This window comes from Cervus canadensis, chromosome 2 (assembly GCF_019320065.1).
Source record: "Cervus canadensis isolate Bull #8, Minnesota chromosome 2, ASM1932006v1, whole genome shotgun sequence".
NCBI classification, from domain to species: domain Eukaryota; kingdom Metazoa; phylum Chordata; class Mammalia; order Artiodactyla; family Cervidae; genus Cervus; species Cervus canadensis.
This window is the reverse complement of record NC_057387.1, coordinates 8521176-8533665: the sequence shown is the minus strand read 5'-3', so window position 1 is coordinate 8533665 and position 12490 is coordinate 8521176.

The window sequence follows — 12490 nt, the reverse complement described above, 5'->3', positions numbered from 1 at the left end:
GGGCCAGCATCCTGCATTTTTTTACATCCTTGGTTCCTTGAAGTGAGTGGAGGCAGCATGATAGCTGTTGGATCTCAGGTATTCTTCTCTTTCATGGTTGCCCTGGAGGACTGGAATCACTGATGACTGTGACATTCTTGTTTATTGATATGGCAGGAAGTACTCCATTTCTTACTATCTATATCCTTTCTTCTTTTGTTTTGATTTTTTTTTAATCGTGGTAAAACAACTGTCAACTACAAATTGGCACTTGCTGTCTTCCTTTACAATGGTTAAATCATGTGTTGCTGCAGCTGCTGGTCTTCAACAGCTCCTGAAAGAAGTTCAGGGTGGAGAGCAAAAATGAGGCACTTCTGTGTTCTGGGAAAAACTGGCAGGACAGGTCTTCAAATAGTTAGGTTGCAAGAAGGGGGACCCCTTCCAGGGCTTGAAAGTGGACTCTTGCCTAACACTCAGAAATGAACTGTCTGAGGAGACACATGTGCTGACAAAGGAGTCTTTATTGGGAAGTGGTACCCAGGCAGAGAGCAGGAGGGTGAGGGGACCTGAGAGGACAGCTCTGCCATGTGGTTTGTAGTCCTGGGTTTTATGGTGATGGGGTGAGTTTCTGGGTTGTTTCTAGCCAATCACTCTGATTCAGGGTCCATCCTGGTGGCACACATGTTATGCGGCCAAGAAGGAGGTCAGTGAGAAGGATTCTGGGAGGTGGTGGGACACATGGCATCTCCTTTTGACCTTTGCCAAACTCTTCTGGTTGGTGGTGGCTTACTAGTTCTGTATTCCTTGCCAAGACCTCCTGTTGTAAAATAACTCATGCAAATGGTTACTATGGTGCCTGGCCAGGGTGGGTGGTTTCAGTCAGCGTGTTTACTCTAACAGTTAGATATTTTCAGGAGTCAGTTTTATGAGCCCGATTCTTCTATCTCCTTATATCTAGAAAAACACTAAAATCCTTCCTGGTGACAACTGTTCCTTGATGTCAATCCAGGATTTTGGACTGACTCATTGGATTGACAAATCCAGTTAGCAGAAAGTTTCACCAGACTAGCAGAAACCTTCTGGGAAAATACATGCTTGATTGCATGTATTTCTCCTTCACCAAAACCACATGCATACCTTCTTCCCCTGCCTCTTTGGAACAGTTTCTCAGAGCTATCTGAGGTGCTGTCTCCTGGGCTGCAGTCCTCATTTTTGCACCAAATAAAACTTAACTTGCAACTCTCATGTTCTGCATTTTTTTAAGTCGATTCAACCTAGATTGTATATTGTGGTTATGTAATCCAAAACTTACTGTTTTAACTGTCTCAGTAACATAAAAAAAAAAAAACAAAAACGTGTTTTGCAACTTCCAACATTATACATTTCCAAAATGTTTAATTGCCTTCAATATTGTGATTCAACTGTATCATTCAGATGACCAAATATATGTGAGATGTATCTATTTCACATATATTCGGTCTTGGTCCACAATTCCTGGCTCACAGCTCTCAAAATCTTCGGAATTTCCTGAGCTATTAGAATAATGCAAACATCTTTTGCTATACTATTTGATCCCTTGTCTTCAATTTCTGAAATCACTTTTGTTGTTCAGTCGTTAAGTCATATCCGAGCCTGTGTGACCCCATGGACTAGAGCACTCTAGGCTTCCCTGTCCTTCAGTATTTTCTGGAGTTTGCCCAAACTCATGTCCATTGAGTCAGAGATGCCATCTAACCATCTCATCCTCTGTCAACCCCTTTTCCTCCTGCCCTCAAGTTTTTCCAGCATCAAGGTCTTTCCTGATGAATTGACTCTTTGCATCAGGTGGCCAAAGCCTGAGGAAGTGTTCATTGGAAACTCTGATATGTAGCTGGTAGGTCAAAAGCCCAAGTGATACCCTGCACTTGTGACTGGCATCTGAGGTGGTGGTGTGGGGTGGGGGCAGTCTTGTGGGACTGAACCTGTAACCAAGCAAGACCCTATGGAGCCTTCCCCAGACTCACCCTCCCATCCCATGGCTTCTGCCTGCCTCTTTTTTTTTGTAGAAAAGTTTAATTCTCCAAGGTCTCCCCTGAGTCACAAAAGATGAGCTCAAGAATTGATTGAATTGATGTGAACATGAAGTAACAACAACAACAAAGATTTGGGCCAGGAAAACTGGTAATGAATCAAACCGAATCAGCCACAAAGCAATCGCAGAATGTTGAGCTCTTCCCTGAAGGACATAGATAGTGTCTGATGCACATTCCCCAGTTGTCTGACAGATACTAAAACCCTCACCAAACTGAAGAAGCTAACTAGATAATGACAATGAGCCCCCAGACTGGCTGGAGTCTGAGGACTTATGATGTTAACACCGGTGACACCCTATTATTCACCATTAACCAGTCAGAATTGTGCATGAGGTGATCATACAACCTGTGACTCCCTTCCATCACTCTGCCCTTTAAAAAGGTTCCCTGAGAGCCATGAGGGACTTCAGGTTTTCTGAGCATCAGTTGTCTGCACTCCTTGTTTGGCAGCTACAAAAAACACTGTACTTTCCTTCAGCATAGCCCAGTATCAGTAGGCTGGTTTACTTTGCACAGGCGAGTGGACTGAAGTTTGGTTCAGTAACAAACCCTTAACCTACGGAACCTGATGTTATTTCTAGGCAGAGAGTGTCCAAATTGGGTTGTATTATAGGCTACCACTAATGGAATTCTCCATTCAGTTCAGTTCAGTCGCTCAGTTGTGTCCGACTCTTTGAGACTCCATGGACTGCAGCACGCCAGGCCTCACTGTCCATCACCAACTCCCGGAGTTTACTCAAACTCAACTCCACTGAGTCAGTGATGCCACCCAACTGTCTCATCGTCTATCATCCCCTTCTCCTCCACCTTCAATCTTTCCCAGCATCAGGGTCTTTTCCAGTGAGTCAGATCTTCCAACCTGGTGGCCAAAGTATTGGAGTTTCAGCTTCAACATCAGTCCTTCCAATGAACACCCAGGACTGATTTCTTTTAGGATGAACTGGTTGGATCTCCTTGCAGTCCAGGGGACTCACAAAAGTCTTCTCCAACATCATAGTTCAAAAGCATCAATTCTTCGGCGCTCAGCTTTCTTTATAGCCCAACTCTCACATCAATATATGACTGCTGGAAAAACCTTGACTAGATGGATCTTTGTTGGCAAAGTAATGTCTCTGCTTTTTAATATGCTGTCTAGGTTGATCATAACTTTCCTTCCAAGGAGTAAGCGTCTTTTAATTTCATGGCTGCAGTCACCATCTGCAGTGACATTGGAGCCCCCCAAAATAAAGTCTGCCACTGTTTCCCCATCTATTTGCCAAGAAGTGATGGGACTGGATGCCACGATCTTAGTTTTCTGAATGTTGAGCTTTAAGCCAACTTTTTCACTCTTCTCTTTCACTTTCATCAAGAGGCTCTTTAGTTCTTCTTCACTTTCTGCCATAAGGGTGGTATCATCTGCATATCTGAGGTTATTGATATTTCTCCCGGCAATCTTTTTTTTTTTAAATTTTTTTTTTTTTTGACTGTTTCAAGGACTTTATTTTAAATTGATATAGAGTCTGTTCAGTTACCAAAGCCATTTATTGCATTCTCTCCATTTCATAGCTGGAATTCAAAGTGTTAAAGATTCGATTCACTCAAGTGAAAAAAAAGATCAAGAAATCATCATAAGAGCTATTTTCTGAAGAATATGCCCAGTATTTTATTGTTCTGTGCCTTTAGATTACAGTACCAACGTCCTACTTCCAGTCAAGTGTGAGACATGGGTCTAACTAAGGACCACATGAAACCTGGGCAACAAACAATCCTGTAACAGCTGTGACATGGGTGCTGGCCTCCAGGCCTCGTGAGTTAGGACACCCTGCTTGCCTTTCCAGAAACGCAGTGGCTCTGGACACCTCAACTGGTCCCTGTGGTAGAGGGACTGAAGGATCCTTTTCTGAACTTGGCTTCTCCATGAAAGAGACAGAAGAATGGCTTAAATGTTAATACACCCTGAAACTTAGAAACAAAAACAAGTCTGTGTCTTCTGCAAAGCTGGTGAACATGTGGATGCCAGTGTTTTTAGAGTGAGATGTTTTAGGGGCAGTGGGTAACTGACTAAGTAAGGATGCTGTGTAAGATTTTTGTTTTCCTGGAAAGGCAGAAAAGACTGAAAATCAGTTAAACATAACATTTAGAATGTAACATCTTCACTTGGGAAATTTATGAATATGAATCTACACGGCAACAAAACACCATCTTCTGATGATTGCACTGGCAAAGTCGGCAAACCCACACTAATTTCTGTTTCGCTTATTTCTTGGCTCAAGCTCAACACTTTCAGCTGACCTTGTGCGACGATTCTGTCTGGGGCTTATTTCTGTGTCCTGAAGATCATTTTTATGTGATGCTTCCCAGGCTTCTTCTTCTTCTAGAAGATCTCTTATGATGTCTGAACTGGAACTTTTTTCCAGCTTGTGCTTCATCCAGTCCACTGTTTCTCATGATGTACTCTGCATATAAGTTAAATAAGCATGGTAACAATATACAGCCTTGAAGTACTCCTTTTCCTATTTGGAACCAGTCTATTGTTCCATGTCCAGTTCTAACTATTGCTTCTTGATCTGCATACAGATTTCTCAAGAGGCAGGTCAGGTGGTCTGGTATTCCCATCTCTTAAAGAATTTTCCACAGTTCGTTGTGATCCACACAGTCAAAGGCTTTGGCATAGTCAATAAAGCAGAAATAGATATTTTTCTGGAACTCTATTGCTTTTTTAATGATCCATCAGATGTTGGCAATTTGATCTCTGGTTCCTCTGCCTTTTCTAAAACCAGCTTGAACTTCTGGAATTTCACGGTTCACATATTGTTGAAGCCTGGCTTGGAGAATTTTGAGCATTAATTTACTAGTGTGTGAGATGAGTGCAATTGTGTGGTAGTTTGAGCATTCTTTGGCATTGACTTTCTTTGGGATTGGGATGAAAATTGACCTTTTCCAGTCCTGTGGCCACTGCTGAATTTTCCAAATTTGCTGGCATATTGAGTGCAGCACCTTCACAGCATCATCTTTCAGGATTTGAAGTAGCTCAACTGGAATTCCATCACCTCCACTAGCTTTGTTCATAGTGATGCTTTCTAAGACCCACTTGACTTCACATTCCAGGATGTCTGGCTCTAGGTGAGTGGGAGTGATCACACCATTGTGATTATCTGGGTCTTGAAGATCTTTTTTGTACAGTTCTTCTGTGTATTTTTGCCCCCTCTTCTTAATATCTTCTGTTTCTGTTAGATCCATACTATTTCTGTCCTTTATTGTGCCCATCTTTGCATGAAATGTTCCCTTGGTATCTCTAATTTTCTTGAAGAGATCTCTAGTCTTTCCCATTCTATTGTTTTCCTCTATTTCTTTACACTGATCACTGAGGAAGGCTTTCTTATCTCTCCTTGCTATTCTTTGGATCTCTGCATTCAAATAGGAATATCTTTCCTTTTCTCCTTTGCTTTTCGCTTCTCTTCTTTTCACAGCTATTTGTAAGGCCTCCTCAGACAGCCATTTTGCTTTTTTGCTTTTCTTTTTCTTGGGGATGGTCTTGATCCCTGTCTCCTGTACAATGTCATGAACCTCTGTCCATAGTTCATCAAGCACTCTGTCTATCAGATCTAGTCCCTTAAATCTATTTTTCACTTCCACTGTATGATTGTAAGGGATTTGATTTAGGTCACACCTGAATGGTCTAGTGGTTTTCCCACTTTCTTCCATTTAAGTCTGAATTTGGTAATAAGGAGTTCATGATCTGAGCCACAGTCAGTCCCAGTCTTGTTTTTGCTGATTGTATAGAGTTTCCCCATCTTTGGCTGCAAAGAATATAATCAATCTGATTTTGGTGTTGACCATCTGGTGATGTCCACGTGTAGAGTCTTCTCTTGTGTTGTTGGAAGAGGGTGTTTGCTATGACCAGTGTGTTCTCCTGGCCTTTGCCCTGCTTCATTCCGTACTCCAAGGCCAAATTTGCCTGTTACTCAAGGTGTTTCTTGACTTCCTACTTTTGCATTCCAGTCCCCTATAATGAAAAGGACATCTTTGTTGTGTGTTAGTTCTAAAAGGCCTTGTAGGTCTTCTTAGAACTGTTCAACTTCATCTTCTTCAGTATTACTGGGCAGGTAATATACTTGGATTACCATGATATTGAATGGTTTGCCTTGAAAACAAACAGAGATCATTCTGTCATTTTTTTTTCTTTTTTTTTTTCAATTATTTTTATTAGTTGGAGGCTAATTACTTCGCAACATTACAGTGGGTTTTGTCATACATTGATATGAATCAGCCTATTCTGTCATTTTTGAGATTGCATCCAAGTACTGCATTTCAGACCCTTTTGTTGACTATGATGGCTACTCCATTTCTTCTAAGGGATTTTTGCCCACAGTAGTAGATATAATGGTAATCTGAGTTAAATTCACTCACTCCAGCCCATTATAGTTCACTGATTCCTAAAATATCGATTTCTTGCCATCTCCACTGGAGATGGAAGTGGAAGTGTTTGACCACTTCCAATTTGTCTTGATTCAAGGACCTAACATTCCAGGTTCCTATGCAATATTGCTCTTTACAGCATTGGACTTTGCTTCCATCTCTAGTCACATCCACAACTGAGTGTTGTTTTTGCTTTGGCTCTGTCTCCTCATTCTCTCTGGAGTTTTTTCTCCACTGATCTTCAGTAGCATGTTGGGCACCTACTGACCTGGGAAGTTCATCTTTCAGTGTCCTATCTTTTTGCCTTTTCATACTGTTCATGGGGTTCTCAAGGCAAAAATACTGAAGTGGTTTGCCATTCCTCTCTCCAGTGGATCTCATTTTGTCAGAACTCTCTACCATGACCCGTCCGTCATGGGTGCCCTACACTGCATGGCTCTTAGTTTCATTGAGTTAGACAAGGTTCTTGTTCATGTGTTTAGATTTGTTACTTTTCTGTGACTGTAGTTTCAGTCTGTCTGCCCTCTGATGCCCTCTCCCAGGGCCTACCATCTTACTGGGGTTTCTCTGACCTTGGACATGGGGTATCTCCTCTCGGCTGCTCACCACTCACCATTAGTATGGGAGAATTCCTTATTGGTGTGAACCCTCCCCCCAACCCCTGCCCCATCAACATTGGAACTGGGTGCAGAATATTTCGTTACTCCAGACTGAATCTCTGGAACCATTAAGCAATGACTCCTTGCTTACCTTGTCCTTCAACCTCTACCAACCTCTAATCTATGTTCCATTTCTATGAATTTTCTTTCTTGCATAGATTAAGATTTTAAGACTTTAAGATTCATTCATGTTGGAGCATGTATCAGAATTTTATTCTTTTTTTTAATGGCTGAATAGTATTCTATCACTCTACTTGTCAAACAACAGGTCAATTAATCAAGAGACAAGATGTTGAAACAAGGAATACAACTTTATTTGGAAAGCCAGCTGAATGAGAGAGGGGCAGACTAAAGTCTCAAAATAGCCATTTTATTGGGGTCTGGATGCCAGGCTTTTTTATAGATCAGAGAGTGGGAGAGGTGAGGAGATAAAATTAAAAAGGCCATTAATCTTACAGATATTTCCTGGAATGGCTAGCCTTGGGAGGAGGTGTGTTAATTTCTTCCTTCCTGTAGCCATCCACAGGTGGACAGGGTCCTGAACATAGACATTTTGGTTTGACATTCAAGCAGAGGGGCAGGGTTCTCTGAGACAGGTCATTCTGAATGGACAGTATCCTTTCAGTGAACAAAAGCAATGGAAAACAAAGCAAAACAAAGAAAAAAAACAAACAGATCCAACATGGAGTCCATTCTTCCCTGTAACATATATACTACATTTTTTCATTTATTCATCTGCTTATGGACATTTTTTCATATCCCCTGCTTTTGAAAGATCCACTTTGTTTCTGTGAAAGACCTACATTAGTACCTGTTTTCGCTAACTGAAAGAAATTCAAAGATGATTTTTGCATTTGTGAATAAAGGCAAAAAGCAAAAATAGTATTGAACATTTGTTTTGCAAGAACTTTTACAGACGCGATATACACCCTGTGCATTGAGAGTGACGCCACCAAGCTTCTTCCCCTGGAACTACTTGGCATATCAGCATCAAGCTGCTGTAACTTTGAGCTGTGCCTGTGGGTTTCTGTGATTTATCTTGATTTATTTTGTTAATAAGATGTTTCCTAAAGCAATTGCTTCTTTGCTTTATGCTCTCTCTGCTTACAAAAGGTTTCATAGGGACACTCTAGTTTTGCATAGCCAGGGGAAATCTGTATTGTGAATAATGCTACAGTGAAGACTGGAGCATAAGTGTCTGTTTGAGTGTTTCCTTTCATACAATAATTCTATGTTTAGCTTTTTTCCTTAACTGTTTCCCATGGTGTTTTATACACCATTCTACATTCACACCAGCAATATGCAAGAGTTTCAATTTCTCCACATCCTTGCCAAAGTTTGTTCTTTCTTTTTTTTTGATGATAGCCAATCCTAATGGATGTTAAGTAATATCTCATTGTTGTTTTGATTTGCATTTCTTTAATGATTAGTGATGTTGAACATCTTTCCATGTGCTTATTAGCCATTAGTAATTTTTCTTTGGAGAAATGTCTATTCAAGTATTTTGTCTATTCAAGCCTTAAATTTTTTGTTGTTATTGAGTTATAAGAGTTCTTTATGTATTTTATTTTATTTCTTTAAGAGCTCTTTATGTATTTTAGATCTTAATCACTTACCAGATATATAATCTGTAAATATTTTCTTCCATTTTGGAGTTGTGTTACTTAATAGTATCTTTAATTTACTTATTTATTTTTAATTGAAGGAAAATTGCTTCACAATACTGTGTTGGCCTTGGCCACACATCAACATGAGTCAGTCAGGTATACATGTGTCTTCTCTCTCTAACTTCCCTCCCACCTCCCGCCTCTTCCCACCCTCTAGGTTGTTACAGAGCCCCGGTTTTAGTTCCTTGAGTCAAGTAGCAAATTCCCATCAGTTATATATTTTACAAATAGTGTATATGCTTCCATGCTGTAGTATCATTTGATGTATGAAAGTTTTTAGTTCAAATGAAAATTGATTTACCTACATTTTTTCATTTATTCATCTGCTTATGGACATTTTTTCATATCCCCTGCTTTTGAAAGATTCACTTTGTTTCTGTGAAAGACCTACATTAGTACCTGTTTTCGCTAACTGAAAGAAATTCAAAGATGATTTTTGCATTTGTGAATAAAGGCAAAAAGCAAAAATAGTATTGAACATTTGTTTTGCAAGAACTTTTACAGACGCGATATACACCCTGTGCATTGAGAGTGACGCCACCAAGCTTCTTCCCCTGGAACTACTTGGCATATCAGCATCAAGCTGCTGTAACTTTGAGCTGTGCCTGTGGGTTTCTGTGATTTATCTTGATTTATTTTGTTAATAAGATGTTTCCTAAAGCAATTGCTTCTTTGCTTTATGCTCTCTCTGCTTACAAAAGGTTTCATAGGGACACTCTAGTTTTGCATAGCCAGGGGAAATCTGTATTGTGAATAATGCTACAGTGAAGATTGGAGCATAAGTGTCTGTTTGAGTGTTTCCTTTCACACAATAATTCTATGTTTAGCTTTTTTCCTTAACTGTTTCCCATGGTGTTTTGTACACCATTCTACATCCACACCAGCAATATGCAAGAGTTTCAATTTCTCCACATCCTTGCCAAAGTTTGTTCTTTCTTTTTTTTTGATGATAGCCAATCCTAATGGATGTTAAGTAATATCTCATTGTCGTTTTGATTTGCATTTCTTTAATGATTAGTGATGTTGAACATCTTTCCATGTGCTTATTAGCCATCAGTAATTTTTCTTTGGAGAAATGTCTATTCAAGTATTTTGTCTATTCAAGCCTTAAATTTTTTGTTGTTATTGAGTTATAAGAGTTCTTTATGTATTTTATTTTATTTCTTTAAGAGCTCTTTATGTATTTTAGATCTTAATCACTTACCAGATATATAATCTGTAAATATTTTCTTCCATTTTGGAGTTGTGTTACTTAATAGTATCTTTAATTTACTTATTTATTTTTAATTGAAGGAAAATTGCTTCACAATACTGTGTTGGCCTTGGCCACACATCAACATGAGTCAGTCACAGGTATACATGTGTCTTCTTTCTCTAACTTCCCTCCCACCTCCCGCCTCTTCCCACCCTCTAGGTTGTTACAGAGCCCCGGTTTTAGTTCCTTGAGTCAAGTAGCAAACTCCCATCAGTTATATATTTTACAAATAGTGTATATGCTTCCATGCTGTAGTATCATTTGATGTATGAAAGTTTTTAGTTCAAATGAAAATTGATTTACCTATTTTTTTTTTCCTTTCGTTGCCTATGCTTTTGGTGTCATATTCAAGAAATCATTGCCAAATCCAACATTATGAAGGCTTTCCCCTCTGTTTTCTTCTAAGAGTTTTATATTCTTAGCTTTGATATTTATATCTTTGATACATTTGAATTGACTATTGTATATTGTTTAAGGCAAGATTCACCTTCATTCTTTTGCATATGGATATCTAGCTTTCCCAGCACCATTTGTTGAAAAGACTGTTCTTCCCCTATTGCATGTTCTTGGCAGCCTTGTTAAAAGTCATTTGTCCATATATTTGAGGGTTTTATCTGGTCTATCTGTTTTATTCCACAGGTCTCTATGTCTATCGTATGCCCCTGCCACACTATTTTGATTATTGTAGCTTTGTAGTAAGTTTTGAAATCAGAAAGTGTGAGTCCTTCAGCTTTGTTCTTTTTCAAAATTGTTTGGTCATTCAGGATTAAATTTATTCAAATACATTTTTTTGAATCTATCAAGATGATTGTTTCTTTTCTCTCCTTTAATATGTATTAACAAAACACTGCAATAAAATATTTCTCTAACAAAATATATTCAAAATCTTGAAAGAGAGAAATCTGCAACCTAGAATACTCTACTTAATAATATTATCACTTAGAATAGGAGAAGAAATAAAGAATTTCTAAGACAAACAAAAACTAAAACAATACTTCTAAGAGAAGTATTGAAAGGTCATCTCGGAATAGAAAAGAATCAAGAAGGAATAGGAAGGAAGAAATTGAAAAGTAAATCACTTAAATTAACCAGTATACAGATCAAAAAGAGGAAAAACTATTTGTGAAAGCAATGATAAACACAAGGAATGGCAAAAGAATAAACTTGAAGATGTAAAAGGGAACATCAAAATTATAAAAAGTGAGGAAGAAGAATAACAAAATGCAGATTCTTTTTCTTTTTTTTAGAATGTGCTTGAGCCTATATGACTATTAGTCTAAAGCAAGCACATATAGGAAGGGGTTAACATAGTTGAGAAACAGGGCAACCACAAATGAAAAATATACAATAAATTCACAAAAAACCGAAGAGAGCACAAGCATAAAATTAAAGGAAAAATTTCAAGCCACAAAAAGAAAAGCAGAAAAAAAAAAGAAAGGAACAAAGATGAAACAAAGAATCAACTGAGAAACAAGGTTTGAAATGACAATAAATATATATGTATCAGTGAAAGTGAAAGTGTTAGTCACTTAGTTGTGTCCAACTCTTGTGACACCATGGACTATATAGTCCACCAGGTTCCTCTGTCCGTAGAATTCTCTAGGCAAGAATACTGGATTGGGTTGCTACCTTAAATGTCAATGGACTAAATGCTCCAATCAAAAGACATAGAGTGACAGATTGGGTAAAAAATAAGAGCCTATAAAGTCCTGCCTGCAAGAGACCCACTTTAGGGCAAGGGACATGTATGGATTTCAAGTGAGGAGCTGGAAAAAGATATTTCATGAGAACAGAAATGACAAGAAAAGAGAAATTGCAATACTAATACTAGACAAAACAGATGTTAAAGAAAAAGCTATGAACAAAAATAAAGAAGGATACTACATAATTATAAAATGATCAATACAAAAAGAAGATTTTACACTTATCAATATATATGCATCTAATATAGAAGTGGGCTTCCCTCGTGGCTCAGCTGGTAAAGAATCTACCAGCAATGCGGGAGATGTAGGTTCGATCCCTGGGTCAGGAAGATACCCTGAAGAAGGGAATGGCTACTCACTCCAATATTCTTGCCCAGAGAATCCCGTGGACAGAGGAGCCTGGCAAGCTACAGTTCATAGGTTCACAAAGAGTTGGACATGACTTAGCAACTAAGCAAATACAAATGCTAACAGACATAAAGGGAGAAACTGATGGAATACAATAATAGTAGGAGACTTCAACACCCCACTCACATCAAAAGACAGATCTTTCAGACAAGAATCAATAAGGCAACAGAGGTCCTAAATGATACAACAGAACATTTAGACTTAATTGATGTTTTCAGGACACTACATCCAAAAAAAAGCCAGAATATACATTTTTTCCAAGTTCACATGAAACGTTCTCCAGGACTGACCTCATCTTAGAGCACAAAACTAACCTCAATCAAATTAAGAGTAGAGAAATTATTTTAAG